Raw genomic sequence first — 22,221 nt, 5'->3', positions numbered from 1 at the left:
TCTCCTTCATGTAGGAATTAAAAAAAATCGATAATTTATATATACAGAACGTTTTAAAAGTAAATGTCTTAAAAGTCACTTTTTAACATGACGAGGACTGTGATTTTGTTTTAATTTGATCTCCTTGTATATATTTTGACATTTGAATGAATTTCTTCTAATTAATGACGGTTATCGCTAAACTTCAGACGGTTATCGCTCAACTCCATTTATTACAACTGAATTGAACTTTTTATCACAAAAATTAATTTTCCAATACTCATGATAGATTAATTCTAAAACTATTAATCAAATTGCAACACCATTTAAGCTAAGAGAAACCCAAAAACGTTTTAAAGTATTTTTAAAGGTATTTGGAGAAACCTATTGATTCTATTCTAGTGAAAATAGCTACAGAAAGAAGATAGAGGAAATATTCAGTTAAATTGAAACTTTTTATTGTTTAAAAGAAAATTCCACAAATAAAACTACATAGTATATATGTTATCTGTGCTACAATACAATAAAACACTTTTTAAGCCTGACTGAGGACTTGAATAAACTTCTACTCATTTAAGGCTATTAAAGATAAACATCAGAATATCTTCCTTCTCCATTTATTACAACTGAATTGACCTTTTTACCATAAATTAATTTTCCCAATCCTTATTCAATAACTATTAATCAAATTGCAACACCCTTCAAGTTAAGAGAAACCTATTAGTTCTACCAAATGGGACCTAATCGTTTCAATTTAAAATAAAAGAGAATTAGATTGACAGAAGTAGGGTCGACCCCACACCCGAATGTTCAAGGTCTCCCTATATAATAGACAATTTCGATTCGTGGTTCTAAATTAGGTATTGTAGGGCCGTGCCCAAGTGGCCTTTTTTTCATGCCAGACGAATGTAAGGCTATCAGGCATGACGCCTATTTTACCTGACTTAGTTCCTGGCGGTCGGCTTTTTCGGTCAAAGGAAATGCTGAAATAGAAGTTGTCGACAGCTATAATTTGTATAACTATTGTCTACAGAGTGATGGAAATTTCTAATACCATTTATACAATTTTACGAAGATACCATTAGTATTTCGTAAACTACGTGAGATACGATTTTTTCAAATGATTATTTTTCGGCATCCATTCTAAACAGGGTGCAAAAATCATCATGATTTAAAAAAAATCGATTTTTATATTTTAATCAGATTTTTTTTTATTTCAATCGGATTTTTTTGATTTTATTGAATTTTCTATTTAAAGTCCTATCCTAAATGGCTAAATCTTTGTAGCTCTGCACGATATTGACGATATTAACATTTCTACGGCGCGTGCCGTTTTTCCACATCGGTCATCGATATATTTTATTCTGTAAACTTTGAAAAAAAATACCCCTATTTCCGCAAAAAAATCGGCCCTTAGATCAAAGGGATTTTTTTGAAAATAGCCATAACTTTCTTAAGTCGAGAATAAAATTAGTACCACCTAATGTTCAAAGTGCAGTACTTTTTGCAGAACAAAATGTCGGTAGAAATTTGAAATAAACTAGAATATAAATTAGGCAGAAATTGGCTTGATCAACATTCAGCTGTTTCAAAAAAGATATAAAACAGCCTTGACTCCAGCTTATGTTTTGACATTTATTAGTCCTCGGGAATAAAAATATAACCTGACATCAGAAGAAAGTAGTCCTGCACTAGAGTTTGCGAATGAAATGTATTCAAATGCCGGATTTCTGGCACTTCACAATTTCAAAATAAATCTCTACCATTTGGAAGTGTAATGGATTCACACGAATTAACTTCAAAAATCGGTCCAACATTTTAATAGATGAATAGGTATTAAGGATATGTGATATATGTTATATCTTTTACAATTATTTTTCGATCTAAAATATTTAAACGTTACAACAGCAAGTGTAACTTTGTACTTATTTGATGAATAGATATAGGGTATATTTGATATAGGAATACTGTTTTTATAGCTTTATAGGAAAAGTTTTTATAATTTTTACAGTTATCTTTAGATTTATCATCAAGTTTTTAAACAAATTGATTTTTTTGATTAAAATCCATGATTAAAATTAAAAAATCCATTAATTTAAATCAAGTTAATTTAAATCATTGCACCCTGATTTTAAATATACCGTAGTGTTTTATATAATTTCTAACTAAAGGTAGAGTAATCAGAAAGCTATACAATTGCAGCAGTTAAACACAGTGCATACAGCGTACCCTGGATAGTAAGTTTCTATGGAAAACAACAGGCATATTAAGAACATTGCCAGCAAAGCCACAAAGGCTCTCATGACTCTCTCAGAAGACTGGCGAGAAATAGATGAGGCTGCATTCCTAACATTTTGCTCTGGGTATATACCATGATAGTAAGAACCATGATTATTTATGGAGTAGTTGATTGGTACACAAAACGAAAGCAACGTACAAGCAAGGCAAAACCCATGCAAAATACAGAGAGACTGGCATATATCCATTGTAAAAAGGATACAAAAAAAGTCATTGTAACAGGAGATTTTAATGCTAAGCACACATATTGGGGCGGAAATAAAACAAAACAAAGAGGAAAAGAGCTACTGGACTGGGTATATTCACTGAAACTAAATATATTAAATGATGGTCTTTTGCCTACGCTAGTGAGGTCAACGGGATCGCCCTACATAGATTTAACAATGTGCTGTGACACAACCATGATGTTAAAACCAACTTGAAAGATACTTGACGAAAAATCGCTCCTAGAGCACCAATTTATACTTATCAAAATACCAAAATCTAAATATAAAGAAAAAAAAACGTACAAAAAGGGAGCTCCAGATCTAGCAAAAATGGACAAGATTTCCAAGAAACGGTCAAGTAGGCAACGGACGCATCGACGCAACCATCGAAAGTTGCATAATACTGGTTCAGAAAGCATCCAAAGAAAGCACTACAAGAATAATTAGATACAACGATGATTACAGCATGCCATTGATCTATCCATCTATTAACCATTTTGTTGGTAAATACGATAGCTACTATTTGTCCAAGTTAATGGGAAAGGAATTTCAAATATATTATTCCGGAGGGGCGGAAGGTGATTAAAAAAATTGAAACACATTTTCAAAGGTAATTGAGTTCGAAAACTTTTCAAACTATTCTCGTATAATATAGCTTTTATCCAAAAAAATATTACTTCAAATAAATTTCAACGGCTGTATTATCATCAAACGCACAAACCGTTAGGTTTATCGGAGTATTTTCGTGTTACTTAAAAATATTTTGGACTTAGTGACCAATAAAAATTGTATAGAGTGATAATGAAATTGCATCCACCGCTCTCACAGTGATTTATTAAAACAACATCGCCGATAAGTATGTCAGAACGATAACGGACAAACAAATTTGAAAGGATTTTTTTTTGTTACTTAATTGTGACATTCGAACTATGTATGTTATGTAACATATTATGTACCTATGTTTAGTATTTGTATAGTACCTACCAATGTAAATAAATCAATAAATAATAGGTTTCGGTGATATATTATTTAAATTTAAAACGTCTAATCATAGTGTCATGTAGAAGTGATTTGATTGAACAAGAAATGAAATAACTATATGTTTGATCGTTTTTGAAGTGATTTGTTAAAGTGTTTATTGTAGGTATGTTGAAATCGTGGTAGATTCAAAGGTATTATTACTTTAGTTGTGGAATGATTTATGTCTTACATTATCTAAAGTAACAACAGAAATTCCGTTATAAAAGTATTAATGTAAAACATTTTTATTTGCAAGAAATGCTTTACTCCATTTTGCTATAAGTATGCTTTCAATGTAAATGCTCATCCTTCCTCTTCAAACGTGGGAGATTTTTAGCTTGGAATAACTTTTTTGCCAACAATGCGGCCAAATTTCCAACTGCCACAAATGCGCTCAAATCCGAATGGTATATAGATCATCGCTTCAGGTTTTCTGCATTCTTGCTTTAGCTCTATAGCCATTAGTACTAGACTTTAGTGTGTATCGTCATCTGAGTAATGTGCCTGGATCCTTGATGATCCAGGTTACTCAAGTCCATAGAGACGTCACTCCACAAAGCAGAATAAGTAAGATTAAATACTGCTTCCTTACGTGGTGTTTCTGGTAAATTAATTGAATTAAAGTTGGTCAAAGAATATATCGAGAAGCTGAACAAATTAGACAAAGAAAATAAAGTCCTCCTACTCTGGGTGCCAGCTCACCAAAGGATAGAAGGTTATGAAAAAGCAAAAGATCTAGCTAGAAAAGGAGTGAACACTCCACTAACTGGACCAAAACCATTCTGCTTCCCAAGTGGAAACCAACGTAAAGCAGAACTCAAGAACCTGGAAGACCGTATTCGTAACCTGGAATGGGAATCATCCAACGGGCTAAGACACTCGAAGAAATTTCTCAGAACTTAGGACCGAGAAAAATAATTTTTTTTCCAGATTTAAGTAAGAACAAACTTTGTATTCTCACGGGGTATAGGGCAAACAACACAGACAATATGCAAGAAGCACAGTGCCTTCTCAATAAACACCTCAGTTGATTGAAGCTATGAAACAAAGGCGAGACGACAACCATTCGTGCCCTTAACTTTGGTACGACCGTCTCAGATACTGGCTTTTGTCAAAACTCTGAGACTCTATGATGAGTTATTACTCAAGAAAGGATATAATAAAAATACAGTGTGTTTGTAAAGTAACGGATAAATTCATTTAAAATTCAACTGTGTTGTTTTTGGAACAATGCATTGTTTTGCAAAATTCGTCTCGATGAGCTCTATCGATATTCATCAAAATATAGGGGGCCAACGGGGTCATTCCATTTAAAAAATTAAAGTGTCACGTAATATTTTTTTTGGGTCACCCTGTATAATAGCAAATTAGTTTAAAAATAGCGCCACTAAAAATTAAGATTGACGTGTCCGAGCGTTTTTCCAAAAACAACACAGTTGAATTTTAAATGAATTTATCCGTTACTTTACGGACACATACTGTATATAATTGCCTCTCTATAAGATCGCCGGTGATTAACTTCCCCCAACTTCCAACCATGCTAAAGGATAAAATTATTTTTATTCTTGGAAAAAAATACGGATAAAGTCTGTCGAAGTAGAGTGTAGTTGTAGAGGTTCTCTGACAATGACAGTTGTCTATTATTTTAATTCACAGGCAAATTATATTCATTTGTCAATTATAGTCATTTTGCATGATATCTATCGGAATCTTCCCTGACTCGTAGGAAAGACTTAATAAAAGAATTGGTAAAAAATCACAGAAACCATTCTAATTTACGCGCATATAATTTAAGGACGCCCTGTATATTACATTTTTATGCAATTAGTATCTCCATATCTCAATCATTTTTTAAAGTGGCTCTCGCATTAACCGTTAATAAGTTGATTTGCATTGAAAATTAATACTTTCCATATTGAAAATATCGAGTTACCACGCTACACGGTCTGTATACCTCCTATAAACGATTTCACTGACAAACCCTTTAAGGCAATTTAGTAAAAAGGAATATTAAAATTGCTGACATTTTGCGCCAGTAAACGGCAGATAAAATATATTATATAAAATTCATACTTTAGAGAATTTTGTACTTTAGAGATTCGCTTAAGTTGTTGATTATGTTTAGATGTTGCCGGATGTGAGAACATAGAACATATGTTACAAGTTGTTAAGTGCGTTTTATTTTCCCATTCCATTGTATTTCTCGCGAGGTAGTCAGCTTTTTCGTTTCCAGGAATGCCCATTCTGTAAGAAGGAATCCACATCAAATTAACTAAGAATCCCTTTGATGTTATCCTGTATAATTTTTCATAAATGTCTATGCCCAAAGAATGACGGGGTTGGAATAGGGTTGCCAACTTTCACAGGCGAAACATTTTTTGAAACCTCGTCCAAATGTCTAGAATTTACCAAAAAGTTATGTATACGACTGATGATCTTTCTTACTTTCTTAAACATATTGATACTCAATACTCGTTAAAAAACAAACCGTTTTCAACAATAAAAACTTCAAAACATAAGTTAACACTCAGTAAACATAAAACAGTTAAACATGTTTGTCGCTTCCACAAATATTTCTGGTACATAAATATTTCTTCATTTTCTTTTCTATACAAACGAGTGGGAGTAGCGAAAGACACAGATTAATAATTTTTTAAAGCATTGTGGCGATAGACGAATCTTTTTATGTTTTTGAGTTTGGTATGTAAAAAAGGCCTTTTTCAGTACGTGAGAGAAACGAGGACTGGCCTCTGGAATAGAGGCCGATTGGCAACCCTAGGTTGGAACGAATTTATTGTATTTGTTGCACACATGGAGTTAGTAGCAATTAGTCAATGTCTTTTTTAAGCGGATAAGATACATTTGTGATTGTGATTGCCTTAAAGATAGCCAGGAATTGAGCTGATAAAATTCCTGTTGTATGAAGTTTTAATTAAATGATTTTGATCAATTTTATTAAATGAGCTTTCAAACCTGAGATTTTTTGACCTGGAGTAAGAAGTATTTCATGAGTGAAGAACTTGAGTCAATAAAGTGTTGGCAGAGAGCCAAAGTTTGGTAAAGAAAGGTGAACAATTGTTCAGGGTGAACAATTGTTCAATGTGATTTAAGTTTTGCAGTTTTTTTTTTGTATTTTCCTTCTCCCAGCAAACAAATAAGAACAGATACTTAACAAGGTATTTCATATCTAACCCAGATTTATTACACTATAAAACTACAATATGATTGAAAAAAAAACCGGCCTCATCGGTGGCTATGAAATGAAGATCGCCGTTTTTTTCGATCACACAGTATATACATATTCAGCGCACTTCACGTGTGATTGAATATAATTACATCCCACAATACGATAATAGAAAGGTGAAGAAATAGGTACTTTAGGTGATAATCACATTTAACAATAACTCTTTTCAGTTAGTACTGGTACCGAACGTTAAAATTAAACGTTGTGCGGTACACCGCACCGTTATTTCGCAATAATTTAATGGATTCATGTGATTTATTTCGAATTGAATTAGCCATACTTATTTTTAGGCATCATTCGTTTAGGCAAAATGCAAATATGTTTTATTTTGAACGAAGTTTTTTCTGTTTAAAAGATTACAAATTTTGGTCAAGTATATCTCTGCTTATATTACATAGTGAGAAAAAGTCTACGTCTGCACCACATGGGTTAATTTTACTTTGGAGTGAGTAAATGAACCTGTTGTGTGATGTTTAATTAAAAGAATATTACTTTTATAATACTTCTATTTACATGTCTAATTTACCTAACGGAAATAGTAGAAGAATATATATTTTTCAGGCAACTAATACACAGCTCGGGATCTCTACTACCAGAAATCAACACAATAATTAAGTTAGCATGGAATACTTATGGAAGAAACTCAATCATATTCAAATCTAAAATGCCACTTTATCTAAAGAAGAAAACATTCGACCAATGTGTACTACCAGACATTACCTATGCATGCGAAACATGAATATTATTTTGAATTATAAGAAAACTGCAGGTCGCACAACGCTCAATGGAAAGAAATATGCTGGGAATAACCAAGAAAGACCGTAAAAAAATAGACTCGATACGACAAAAGACCCAGGTACTAGATGTCATCCATAGAATCAAATCCCTCAAATGGTAATGGGCAGGACCAGGGCCGAGCCGTGCCGGGGGTGCAAGGGGTGCATGGCACCCGGGCGGCAAAATATCATCATCAAATTTTTGTTATCATATTATCAAGAATAGAAAAAGTTGGCTTTTTTATTCTTGAATTTTACGATAATTTTCTAAAAATCACGACCTATTTAAGATCCAATATGAGTCAAATCAAGCTTTCAAATTTAGCAATTATAAGTATTGAAGAAGATATTTCTAACAACTTGGATGTAGGCGACTTGATTAGGGAATTTGCTACTAAAAAAGCGAGGAAAGTAGATTTTAGTATTTAAACCCGTTTAATTATTTTTGTTTTTTTCCTGAATGTATTTTTATTTTATATTTTTTATGTATTTGTTAATAAGTACTTTGTTATTTTACTATAAAATTTGTTTATTGAGAATGATAAATTATGAACTCCTTCCCTTACCGGCAACCTAATTTTTTTACATTAATGGGGGTGGCAAATTTAATTCTTGCACCCGGGCGGCAGATACCCTAGGCTCGGCCCTGGGCAGGACACCTGGCAAGAAGGACGGACAACAGATGGACCACAAAAATCTCGGCATAGTACCGACGAGGAATTAAGAGACCTAGAGGAAGACCAAACCTGAGATGGGATCACGATATTAGGAAATCAGCAGCGATAACTTTGGCCCGCATAGCCAACAATAGACAACAATGAACCCAACTACAAAAATAGTCTACAGATGTGAGGGAGGCTACACCATAATTGGAAATGGTTGAATAAGCTGAGAATGACTCCATGACTCCTTCGTTTACATTCTTTGTGTTTGTATCAATAAAATAAAACTATTATTTGTTTTATTTAGTTTCCACACTATTCCCGCAAATGTGGAATAGGAAGAGGATGGTGTGTTGGCCATGTGTATTTTTTTAGAGCGTCGTTCGTCGTCGTTTTTTATTCTTCCGCTTTTTTTGCCCGGATTTTAGTTATAACAATCTGACAACCCTACTTGAGAAAGAAATATTTTAAAGGCTGTATAATAAAAATATGCTTTGTTGAACACCACAATGCAAGTATTTTTTTAAATATTTCATCTTATAATTCATTAATTAATCTAAACGTAATTTAAATTTTTTTTAAAGACTTCTTGCTTATTTTAAAAAAGAGTGAGACGACGCTATTTTTATTATTTCATTGAAAACCGAGAATATAAGATGAAGGCACCCCAGATTTTTGTTATGAAAAAAATAAACATCTCCATCTTCGTAATCAGTCCAAGAATGTCAATATATTTTTTTCGATATTTCTTAGTCGAAGCTAAATATGGAGAAATAATCCTATATTAATAGTAAACTGGGATTATTTTTTTTTCATATACAGGGTGGTCCGAACTGTATTCCGGAAACTTAGGTAGCATATTCTGCAGATAAAAATAAGTAAAAAAGTTCGTTTAAATGTATGTCCTAAATTGTTTAGTTTCGGAGATACAGGGTGTGGAAGTTTCAATGTTATTTCGATTTTTTCCAAATAATTTTCGAAGTAACGTGAATATTTGGATGAAAATTGGTGTCTAGGAATTTTTTGACATGATAAATTTGATTTTAATGTCAATATAACTCCTATTTGTAGAGGCGCCACCAGGGGCGGATACAGGAATTTATTTTAGGGGGGCTCAAATAAAAAAATTATGTAGAATGTGCTTTTTAGGGCGCCATTTTTAACCCAAAAGGCTAATATTTAACCCAATTTATAGATTTGGGGGGGGGGCGGTCTCCATGGGCCCCCACTCTGTATCCGCCACTGGGCGCCACCTACATGTGTTTTAATTGTTTTGAAGAGTAATAACTTTTCGTCAGGACCTGTATAAAACTACTACGTGAAAAAATATACATTTCCGTGATTTTTTACGTGAAGAATGTGTAAAATCGTTATTAGTAAAATATTCAGAAAGGAAGCAGTCAATACATGTCAATATTGACAAAAAATAAACATTCTGAGTAGATAGTTATTTGACTGAAATGATAAATTTGGGAACTTTTTATTTTTTTAAATTAATCATAATTTTTTTTTCACACAATTTTCATCCAAATATTGACGTTACCTCAGAAATTATTTGGAAAATAAACAAAAAAAAAATAAATTTCTACACCCTGTATCTCCAAAACTGAGCATTTTAGGCCATACATTTATAATAAGAACTTTTTTACTTATTTTTATCTGTAAAAGAATATGCTGCCGAAGTTTCCGGAATACAGTTTAGACCACCTTGTATGTTAAATAGTTTTCAGTGTTAGCAGATATATCAACTAAAATAACCCATAAAAAACTCACAAAGTGGCAGTGGTTTGGGGAAACTTCGGCACCTCCTTCAACTCCAACTTCATGCACCGCACCGTCCTCCTGAAGCAGTAACAGTCCCTGGGGCATCGCGGTCCCGAATACTCCCTCTTTTGCCCGTGCAAACATCCCGCCAACAACAACAACAGACCCAGCGACCTCAGCAGGACCATCGTGGTTCAAATCGAGGTGATTTCACGGGTTCATTTCGACGAGCGACACGAAGAGATGATACCTTATAAAACGCGTATTTATGGTATCGCAGCGGGTCTGCTAGTGACGTGCTCGTAGTAAAGAGCTTGAACCGCGCGATCCAACTGACTGAGTTAATGTTGTAAGAAACAAACGAAAAAGCGGCAGGAGCAGGAGAGCCACTCTGGAAAGTGAAAATAACGCGTGCTGCGAGCGCAAGCCAAAGAGTTACGACTTGCGGAACGCGCTAAAATACAGGGTTGTTCACTACATACGACACGGAGTATTGTAGTTAAACGATTAGATTTTTACAAATTGTAAGTTTTGAGTTCGTTGAAGGACTATTATAGTAACAATTTTAAAATAATTTTACAAGACACAGAGTGTCCCAAATAAGTAAAAAACATTATAGTTGTACTTTTTTAAATGGAATACCCTGTATATTATTCTATTTTTAGATTCTACGACTGAAATAAAGGTAAATTTGATTAAGGTTTATCGCATTTAAACCTTACCGTTTTTGAAATATTTTCAATTTTGTGCAATTGCAGTAAAAAAAAATTAAGGCTTTATTTCTCCAAGGGTATTAAAGGTTTTCATACTAAATATTTATTGAAGATTGTTTATTGATCAGATATTATGTTGCAATAATAAAAATTATACTGCCTTATACAGAGTGTTCAAAAAATTATATTAAATAATTATTTAATATAATTTTTTGAACTAAAATAAATTAATTATTAAAATAAATCAATTATTATTTTTTAATTGAAAGCTAGTAATTACTAGCTTTCAACGGAAATAACTTGTTTAATTTAAATAGAATACCCTGTATATTTTACGTGAATCAGATGCACAATTTAATTGTCTATCAAAATGTATTATACCATTTTTTTACCTATTTCTTCAAGTTTTCGTAGAAAATGCATTTTCTTATTATTTAGACGTCATTTATCACTATACCCTTACTATACCCATGGAATATTGACGTTTTAGATTTTTGTTAAAGCAACATATGTACAAAATATACAGGTGGTAAAAATAATAATATTGACAGCCCAAAGTGTCAAAAGGTCCGTTATCGTACGATCTTTCTCCGTTGACGAACTGAAGTAAAAAAATTACGGATAAAAAGTAGCGCGAAAATGCTACGACCAATCATAATGAATCAACGGACGCATGAAAGTCAAGCCTAAAGGTGCGTATTCATTATCCGAACGAACGAACGAACGAACGAACGAATGAAAGTGCGGTATATTTAGACGGGAACCGAACGCATGCGGCCGTTCGTTCGTTCGTTCGACCATCCGTTTCGAGTCGGTACATCAAAGGCGTTCGCCAACAAATGCCTCCGGTCTTTTCGTGTGGTTCTATCGTACGGTCCCCGTCCATACCACTAGCGATAATGCACTAGCACTAGCTATAATGAATACGCACCTTAAAGTGCGTATTCATTATCCGAACGAACGAACGAACGAATGTTCGCTAGTGGTATGGACGGGGACCGTACGATAGAATCGCACGAAAAGACCGGAGGCATTTGTTGGCGAACGCCTTTGATGTACCGACTCGAAACGGATGGTCGAGCGAACGAACGAAAGAACGGCCGCATGCGTTCGGTCCCCGTCTAAATATACCGCACTTTCATTCGTTCGTTCGTTTGTTCATTCGTTCGTTCGGATAATGAATACGCACCTTTAAGAGTGACAAAAATAGAAATCATGTAACTAGACGACGACCAAAATTAGTAAAAATTTTCGCCATAAATGTTATTTAAAACTTATCCGACAACGGCAGTCCACAAGCATTTCTCCATTCTCCATTGTTCAATCATCTTCTCAAATTTCTTGCACGTTTTTTTTCACGAATAAAATTGAATTTATCACAAAATATAGCACAATGAAGTCTCAAACATAGTAATAAGAGAAATAGCCCCAACAAATCAATAGGCAGCACTTTATTATAGGGTAATATCCCACTTCTGATGTTAGAAATTAGACTATATTAATAACCTGTCACTTTATCAAATAATAATTATGCTTATGTTAAGAGTGACAAGGCACATATGGTGATCGTACCGCAGGTTGTCTGTCACTGCCTGAGGGATGCACCAGATCAACACGCTTGGACTTGTCAACAACAGGGCTGTGAACAAATACTATATTTAACATATACTATATTTAAGCACGCCTGGTTTTCCTAGTGTGTTTACTATCCTTTTTACTTCCTTTAACACTTCTTACAGTCCAGCCACAAAGCAACTCTTCCCCTCCAATATAACGTTAATGAACAATGATACGCATTCTATAAATAAATATATTCTATGATCAACATGAGGAACACCTGATAGTGAGCTGTTGTTTCTAATTTTTATTCATACGTAAATTGTATTTTTGGTCATTTTTTGGGTGTCGTTTGTCGAAATCTTCCCTGGCTCCTTATTAATGGTTACCATGTAAGACAGTAGTGGCCGATATACAACCCGTTTCCCAAAATTATGCAGGCTGGTGGCATAATTTGATGCTGGTAGCTTAGGCGATGTCTCCTGCGGGAGGATGTATGTATAATACAAGCACAATATATGTGCTATAGTATCTTTTGGATTTTTCTCTCTTCAATGATCAGAAGAAACATAATAATAATAAGTAAAAAAAAGCGTTTACGAAAGCTTGCTCTCGCGTTCTAAACACGTTGACCTGATAAATAAAAATAACAGGGCCCCGTTAGAAGCGTGGGAGCGACTAAGACGGACGATGAGATGAAGACAGTGCGCTTAGAGGTTTCTTGTAAATACATACCTTTAAGACATTTACAACGAATCGTAAAAAATAAGCATGAGATGCGCTGTCAAAACAAAAGGAAGCACAGGTGTCGAAAGCAGAAGATATATACAATGGATACTCTTTAGAACTGAGTTATATATCTTTTTAAAACTTATAGAAAAAGGATTAAAAGATATATTTTGACTGTTATGTATTTATTATCGTAACTTTGTTTTTAGATGAATTGATAATAAACACAATAAACAACATAGGTATAGATAGTTTTAACGTACCTCAAAAGGCGGAATTACATTACTGTCACTTGAGTTCACATGCTATCACAGTAAAAGTGAGTTCACGTGTGGTTTAAAGGATACACATTAGTATCACGTCGTTCTTTGATATTATGCACATTTTGTTATGAACCGAAAGCCATTTCTCGTTCGTTCAGCGTTTTTTTCTCAAGTTTAACAACTTAGGTCCTCTACTTAACGTAATAATGAATTAAATAAATAGGTCTTCATCTTCATTTTCTGAGTTTGAAGAAGATTTAGAAAACGCATGTGGTTTACTTGTGATTGCTGATAATATTAAAACTAGGCAATGAGTTCATGACATTAATTTGAAAAGAGAGTAATTTGTTGATCGGTTATTGTAAAGCATCTCGTGTAAACGCACTTTTTCTATTAGAATTTCTTCCATTTCTCAACCCTCACGTTTTCACGCCTCACGAAATTGATGTTAAAACAGAATATTTTAGAGCAAAACAACTCGCAATATCACGTGATTTCACATGAATCCCCCAAGTGATAATAATGTGTTCACCCTTGATGTGTTGATTAATAAAATAAATGCAAAAACATCGGTCTCATCAAATTTACTGCTCATGTGTGTTCACGTGAATTCACGTGACGTGATAGTAATGTAATTCCGTCTTTAGTTTCATCAATCTTGAAAATCTCCAGATACCTACCTATTTAATTTACTTTTATGTGACGTGACAGTATAAAAAATAATAAAATTAATTAGAGCACAGCTTATTTACTACCAACTGGTCTAAGATAAATGAATTACTGGTTTTGTAAGCAGATTTCCATGCAAACAGATACATAAGTCGGCAGGCTGGGTGTGAATAGACTGTGTTTAAACTATATAAATTAATTACTGGCGCAGAAGTAAAATAATACAAATTATATTTTTTCTTGTAAGGAAAAACTTAATAGGAAAGAATAAAAAAATGCCTCTGTCGTTCCTCGTATTTACATATTTAAATAAAAAAAAAATGAGAGACGGCAATACTATTGAGTAGGTGTTATTTAAAATATGGTTGACATATATTATAATAAGGTATATGGTAGGCGTGTAAGACGGCTTTTTTGATCCCAAAGCTTATGAGAATAATATGCATCACAAAAGATTTACCACAATAATCCTATTAAAAATTGTCGTCACGGTGAAATACTTTAAACGGTACCAAAGGCGGTACTTACCTTTTTTTCACTAAATCAAATATATTTTTGATAAAGTATTTTGATTCTCATGCGCCTCCTGTGTTTTAAATAAATAATAATGTATTAATAATGCCGGATGCGTCTCAAAATGGCTCACCCCTAGACCCCTATAAGTTTTTTTTATTTTTTCAGTTAAAAAAACAAGATTTGGTATGATAGTATACAGGGTGTTTCAAAACAAATGCGAAAAACTTCAGTGGGTGATTCCTTGTTCAAAATAAAGGGTAGTTTGCTTCATAAACGTTGGGTCAAAAGTCAACCATTAGGGAGATATCGCGGTACAAAGATGGCGGAAAAATACTGTTTTAATGTTTTATCTTGAAAACGGAAAGATATAGACTAATGAAATTTTATGGAAGCATTACTGTTATGAAAACACACTTTCTGGTAATTTTTTCACTTTTTTAAAATGAGTGGAAGGGGTTGAAATAAACTACCCCTATCGTTCTTGTTAACGAAATTTAAAGAAAAATCTTATCAAACACATGCAAAAAAATTAATTTGGATAGTTTAGTTTGTTTAGAAACTTTTTTATCTCTTGTGTTTTTTTGATAAAACTCACCGATTTGAAATTAAAAAATAAAATGTAAAGCATTACATGTCAGGACAAAAAACATTTTCTGGTAAAGAATCTAGTGGGCTGCTGTAATTTTTTTAGGAAAAAATCTAGTCGGCCGCTGTTACTTTTTAGGATGTTCCTAATATTATTTTATTTGACATTACTCTACTGCAATACGTTATTATCTAGATGATTATTATTATCGTTATTATCACTAGATTCTTAATCTAAAAATGTTTTTTGTCCTGACATGTAATGCTTTACTTTTATTTTTAATTTCAAATCGGTGAGTTTTATCAAAAAACACAAAGAGATAAAAAGTTTCTAAACAAACTAAACTATCCAAATTAATTTTTTGCATGTGTTTGATAAGATTTTTCTTTAAATTTCGTTAACAAGAATGATAGGGGCAGTTTATTTCAACCCCTTCCACTCATTTTAAAAAAATGAAAAAATTACCAGAAAGTGTGTTTTCATAACAGTAATGCTTCCATAAAATTTAATTAGTCTATCTCTTTTCGTTTTCAAGATAAAAAATAAAAACATTATTTTTCCGCCATCTTTGTACCGCGATATCTCCCTAATGGTTGACTTTTGACCCAACGTTTATAAAGCAAACTACCCTATTAGGGTAGTTTGCTTTATAAATAAATTTTTTTTTCCTTTTTCAAAATAAATTTTGAACAAGGAATCACCCCCTGAAGTTTTTCGCATTTGTTTTGAAACACCCTGTATATGACATAAATTAGGATTGATTGGCGTATTCAATTATTTTCGGTAACTTCCTGTTTCACCGGAAATGACTATAACTTTCGATTTTTAAATGGCACCCTCGGTATTTTTTTACTTTATTCGATAGAAAATAACACTCTGAATCGACATTTTCACATATGGTTTATTTGAAATTATAACTTGCGGTTCGTAACGAAAATTTGACGCGAAATACCAAGTGTGTGGTATCAAATTATTCGTAAAAAAAATCTTTTTTCCAAATATTTTAATGAGCCACCCTCGTTCTATTTGAAAAACATGAGATATGATTAAAAATACGATTTGGAGATTTTTTAACCGACCAGGACAAAACACTAAAAACATTAGACGATCAAATCTATTTTTCCAAGGCTCCTTGAATAAGAATTAGTCTTTTTAATGTAGACATGGCTCTCTAGATTGAAATTTAATATACGATTTATTACTAAGAGAGAATGTCAAACGTTGACATATGATAAGTCATTCTATTCAGAATGTCATTTTCTATCGAATAAAGTAAAAAAATACGGAGGGTGCCATTTAAAAATCTGAAGTTTTATTCATTTCCGGTGAAACAGGAAGTGACCATAAACAATAGAATACGTCAGTCAATCCATGTCATATGCTAACATACTAAGTCTCGTTTTTTTTTATCTGAAAAAATAAAAAAGTTATAGGGGGTGAGCCACTTTTGAGACGCACCCGGTATACATATAAAAATATATTAGTCTTATACGAGCAAAAAGCACTAATTCACAATTCAGCACAATGCAAATACACCAAAACCCTTTACCTACTACTTTACCTAAGAGTACACAGTTGCCTTGTATGGTGTACGGGATGAAAACAACTGCAGAAGTGTTAATCAAGCAAGGAAACCTTTATTCGCAACTAAAAGCAAACACATAAACGAAATTCCCCCAACAAGCGGTGCACTGCTTCAACACATTAAACGATCTGTGTACCAGGCAGGACACATCTGGGGCAGATCTATTCAGGACAGGCCGGATAGTCCTCCTTCCCCAACAATGTGGGGTTGGGTCAAAGAAATGTACAAGTTAAAACCAGTTTGGACTCTTCTTCCAGAGATTTGGAGTGAATGTAGGGCTCTAGACAGCTGTGGCTGCACCAAAACCAAAGGCTGTGAAAACCAACGATGTTCTTGCCATCGTATCAACTATCGTGCACCTTGGCATGCAAGAAGTGCAAAGGACAATGCTCTAATCAAGTGTGTGAACATTATCAATATTCTTAAAAATATATGTTGTTTTTTTTTATTTCCAGGTACAGCGCTCTAGAATCTGAATTAGGTAATGACCGAGATTTAGATGAAGTTTAGATTTACCTTTTATGTTAAATAAATAGTACATTATGTACCTAGTACCTACAGTAAAATCATTGCCTTCTAACTTATACTCATCGATTTTTTCTTACCCATATCTCACCTACTAACGGCTAGATAACTGGGGATGTATCTAATCGTAATTTTATGGTTACGAAGGTATTCAGCGACCTCAAAAATCTATAAAATGATAGTACCCAACACATCAATGATTGTAATTATCAAAAATGTTACTTTGTCAATCGCCATTTTGAAAAATTGCGGCTTGGATCGTCTTCCAAGGGATGTTTGTGTATTCTAACATTAGCATTTCGTTCATGAGAAAGCATTATTACGTCTAAACGCTCCTTTTTAGCATTATTTACGCGTTTCAGTATTTTACCCTCGAATTTCACCCTCCCGCCACTCAAACCGGAATCCTAAAAGATGAAAATTTAGGAACTACGGACCTTTATTAAGTTCATAGATCATCTCGGCAAAGTGACTTGCTGGTATCATTAAGTGCAGTTTTTTTTGTGTACCGCTAGCACTAGATTAACACCTCTCCCATACAAATAGGAGCAGTAGGCAACGTGAGGGTAAAAACCAGTAAAAATGACTAGCTGGTACTAAATGAGCTGTGATCTTACCTTTCCCTTCATTTTTTTTAACATATTGAACGCCATAATTGTATTTTATTTTAAAATATTTACTCATCTCTATTAGTTTAATTAATAATAGTGGGATATTATTCTCATTCCTCTTCATCCTTCATACTTATGTTACTGCCTCTTATACTCTTTTAACTTTAAAACGGTAAGGTAAGTAGGTGTTATGATACAAAAATATTTCTGCAATCTTGCAATCGTAATTGAATAATCTAGACTAATTTAACACCGAGTCATAATGTAAAACATAACATTTTATCTTCGAAACAATAAGATTTAACAAGAGCGATATATATGCTTACGGGATTAAATTTTCCGAGTTTGATAACCCTCCTTAGTTTGTTAAGAATGCATACTTTACCTAGAATGAATTCGTAAGATATTAAAAATAAAATATACCAAGAATTAGTGAAGAGTTTAAAAACATTTTCGTTGATTTTTAAACTAAACAACTTTTAAGAAAAATATGAAAATGTTTTTTGGTCCAGAAACAAATAGGATTAAACTATTTTTTAACAAGTGAGCACCAAGAAGAGAGATTATATTGAAATAAAATTTTGGGCACATAAATGTAGGTATATTTAGAGCAATTTGTTTAAATATAAAGTTCTACAGGCCTCTACAGGGAGTCCCCAAAAAGCTACGTATAACCCAGCTATGATGGAAGATTACCAGCAATGGTGGCGAATAGAAGAGTCTGCCAAGACAATGTAAAGCAATGGAGTACTAGCAGATCTTGTTTATGTGATAAAAATAAGGTGGCTGTATTATTCCGGACGTTACTTCAACATAGCCGTCAAATTAGTTCAACTTTAACAATAGATGAACAATAGTTACGAAAAAAAAATCAGAAATTTGCCGAAAATAAAAACTTACCAACAGCAGAAAGAATTGATGATTCCATTGATGGGTGAATGCACACTACATAACACTCATTGAAAAAAGCTTAAATTTAAATCAGCAGTTATTATAAAAAACAATAACATCTTTAGCAATGCGAGTAAAAATATGTAAACCAGTACTTAAAGTTCTACAATAAAATACAAATTTTATGAGGAAATAAAACAAGATATAGTCTGTCCAGTGAAAGGATACATGACAGTGACAGTTTTTTATATCATTCTAATGCACATGTAGATTGTATTTTCTGTCATTTTCTTTGATTCGTTGGATAGCTATGATAAAGGAATATAAGAAAAATATGGATAAATAAAACAAACCTCTTTTGTAAATGTATCACTTTATTTTTAATAAACTAGTGACTATTATGCCTATCTTAGGGTAATAGTATAACATTTTATTATGGAAAATATGGCACTTCCAATGAAGTCGGCAAAAGAAATCGAGATATCGTCGGGTCCAAACAACAAAGCCTCTTTTTCACAATCAACAAAAAGAAGCTCGTCTCGCTATCAATTATTATCAAATAAACAGACGCTTGCAGCAGTGAGTCTTAAATTTTACTCCAATTTTCATAGTGCACACAAAGGACCAAAAGTATTACAAATTAGTTTTACCGTTTTTTAGTTATACCGTACGTCCTAAAAAAGCGGCGTCGAAGACGGCTGGGGAATGACAATCGATGTTAATTTTGGCGAGGTCAAGCCCTAGACGTCATTTACTTGACCCGGACTTCTTTTCTTTACCGTAGTTGTATTATTTTTTAATCTTTCTATAATTAGTATTAATTTTTGACAAGTTCTATGTGAATTTTTAGTAAATGACGTCAAAATCATTATCAATTGTCATTCCCCAGCGTCTTTGACGCCGTTTTTTTTCGATCATTCGGTATTTTCTGACACAAAACATTTAGTACTGCTTATGGAGCGAACCACATGTGCTGTCAACCTGCGCATGTGAATCCATTATGCAATAATTTTGGCAATGTGTGTACCCATTCAATATTAGTGATAACAAAAAAAACATATCTAAAAGGGAGCAAATAAAAACCCACATTACAACAAATAGCTTTTCCTAAACACAACATTCAAACGACTGGATCAAGATCAACTTGATTCAGTCGTGATTATTTTTCTTGGTTAAAGTAATTATTAACAAAAACAAAATTTTTCAACAAATCATAACTTTCTAGCACCTTTACAAACAATCGTACAAGTCCGATCTTACATCTTTGGTTATTTTTATTTTCTTTATAATGCTAAGACGTTATATCTGCGTACTCATAATTCAGGTGATATTATCGTAATAAAATCAGTTTAAAATGAAGCATCAGACAAGAATTTATAAAAGTCATGTCTATAATTTTCTGGAGTGTTCATTTCTTCAAAAAAATGCGATTTTCGCCACTAGAATATAAATCTCCTTACAGTGCCACAAATGTATACAGAGCGTAGGCTACCTATCGTATATACTTGTGATATGTGTAATCAGTGTTTCACAAGGGACTTAGAGCGTCCGCACACGGGTCGTCTGGCTTTCGAAGCGGAAGCGTCTCGAACTCCAAGCGAATCTCCCTCCACTCTACCTTCGTATGTAAATAATAAGTATCAATCACATCGACTCTGCGTCGTCTGCAAAACAACCCGTTCGTGGACCTATTATTTACGTAGGAAGCAGAGTTCGAGACTCTTTCGCTTCGAGCTTGAGACGACCCGTGTGTGCACGGTCTTACAATTTATCGCCGAATCCGAACGTCACTATTTGAGAGGCTCTATAACGCAATTATACTCAAAGTGGTTTGCCATTGCGTTTCTTGAGGTGACGGCTCGCTGCACAGTGCTTCGAACATATGGCTCTAGAGGACAAAAATCCAAAACTTCTCTTTTATTGTAAGCAATTTATTCAAACTAGGTTTATTTGACACAAATGATGAGTACTCTCATTGTACTAAATGATGATGTTCTTAGTCCCACGTTTATGAAAAAAAAATTTTATAAATAATAATAATGTTGGAGCTGTGTTCCATCTAAGCAAATAATAAGTTATAGTATGAAAACGGTGTAAGTATTAAATAAATTCCTGTGATAAAAAAAAAATTGAAATAACATTAGAACATGATTCCTACAATATAAGCCTAATATAAGATAAAAATGTTTTTCTTTAATGAAAAAGAAACATTAATGTTATATTTAATTAAAAAAAACTTAAGATACTATAAATTTACTTTAGGACAACAAAATGCATAGATCGTAACTACTCTGATTCAGGAGAATCACTGCTGACAGAATCTTCCAAATTTATAGTATCCAAATCACAGGTAGATGAACTATCCTCACATATAAGATATTTCTGTACATCATTTTCTAATATGTTACTTTTTCGCGTTGTTACTGTTCATTTTGTCGGTATGAGGGGTTCGGATGTTAATAGTTACCTCTTTAATAGACCATATCCATAAATTATTTTTTCTTTTCTTGGGCATGAGATTTTATAATAAATTGAAAGATGGACACTTTTTTTATGCGACGTTTCGCTCCAACATAGTGGACTTTTTCAGGCACAAGTGGTGTCTCATTTGACTGGAAGGTTCATCAATATCTAATAAGAACATATCTTTTGAAATACAAATAATTTTGAGTTCTTGTCCTTATGATCAAGCCAAGTATTAACCAGATCGGCATTGCTTATCAATTTTACTCCATCTGAAAAGTATTATAAAATAAAGTTCGTCGCAAGCAGACGCAGGTGAACTATACAAAAATTAAAAGTGTATGAATATGGCAATAAAAATATTCAATAAATACGATATGTTTTGATATGTTTTTTAAATGCCTTTTGAAGTTTGAAAACGTAAAATTTTTATACCCATTTAAGTATCATCTTAAAAATTAAATAAAACTAAACAATCACGAACTTGTTTAGAAATAAATTTAAAGTACATACCTTGTTTAACAATATCCATAGTGGCTTTCAATTAAGTACGTACCCGTTTAACTCCATAATATACAGAACTACTATGAATGTTATTCTTTTCACTGATGAGATAATGATCGCAAAATTTATTTTTAGTGAAAATATTTACTAACAAAAACGGTGTTTATGAAAAATAATATACAGGATGGTTGAACATTGCTATAAGTATAAAATTATATATTCAGATATTAGTAAATTTTAACTTATTTTTTGATTTTTGTCCATGGGACGAAGCACTGTGCGCTGGTCGCTTTGTTTAGATAAATATTTTCATTTAAATAAATAAAGCAACCGTACTGGCTGATGATCAAATTCGACTTTTTCACTTGAACTAAATTAGTTTGCAAAATGTCTAGACAGGGCTTCAGTCTCAGGCAGACACTCACAGAAAGAGCAAAACAGTTTTAGTGAATATCGTTTTTGAATAAGACTGTTTTCAGATGATGCTTCAATGTAAATTAAATGGGCTAACGTATACTGATCAGTCGCGAGGTGTAAGACAGGCTTATGCTCATTCACAGTCAAGCTGATCGACGTCAATTATTAATAGATCGTCGTTTTATGTTAAAACATCTTTAGTCGCGACCTCTTCTGTATCAGCTGCCGTGCCTATTTAATTGT

This window comes from Sitophilus oryzae, unplaced genomic scaffold (assembly GCF_002938485.1).
Source record: "Sitophilus oryzae breed Bouriz unplaced genomic scaffold, Soryzae_2.0 scaffold_1818_pilon_pilon, whole genome shotgun sequence".
NCBI lineage: Eukaryota > Metazoa > Arthropoda > Insecta > Coleoptera > Curculionidae > Sitophilus > Sitophilus oryzae.
Note: the sequence above shows the minus strand (reverse complement) of the source record.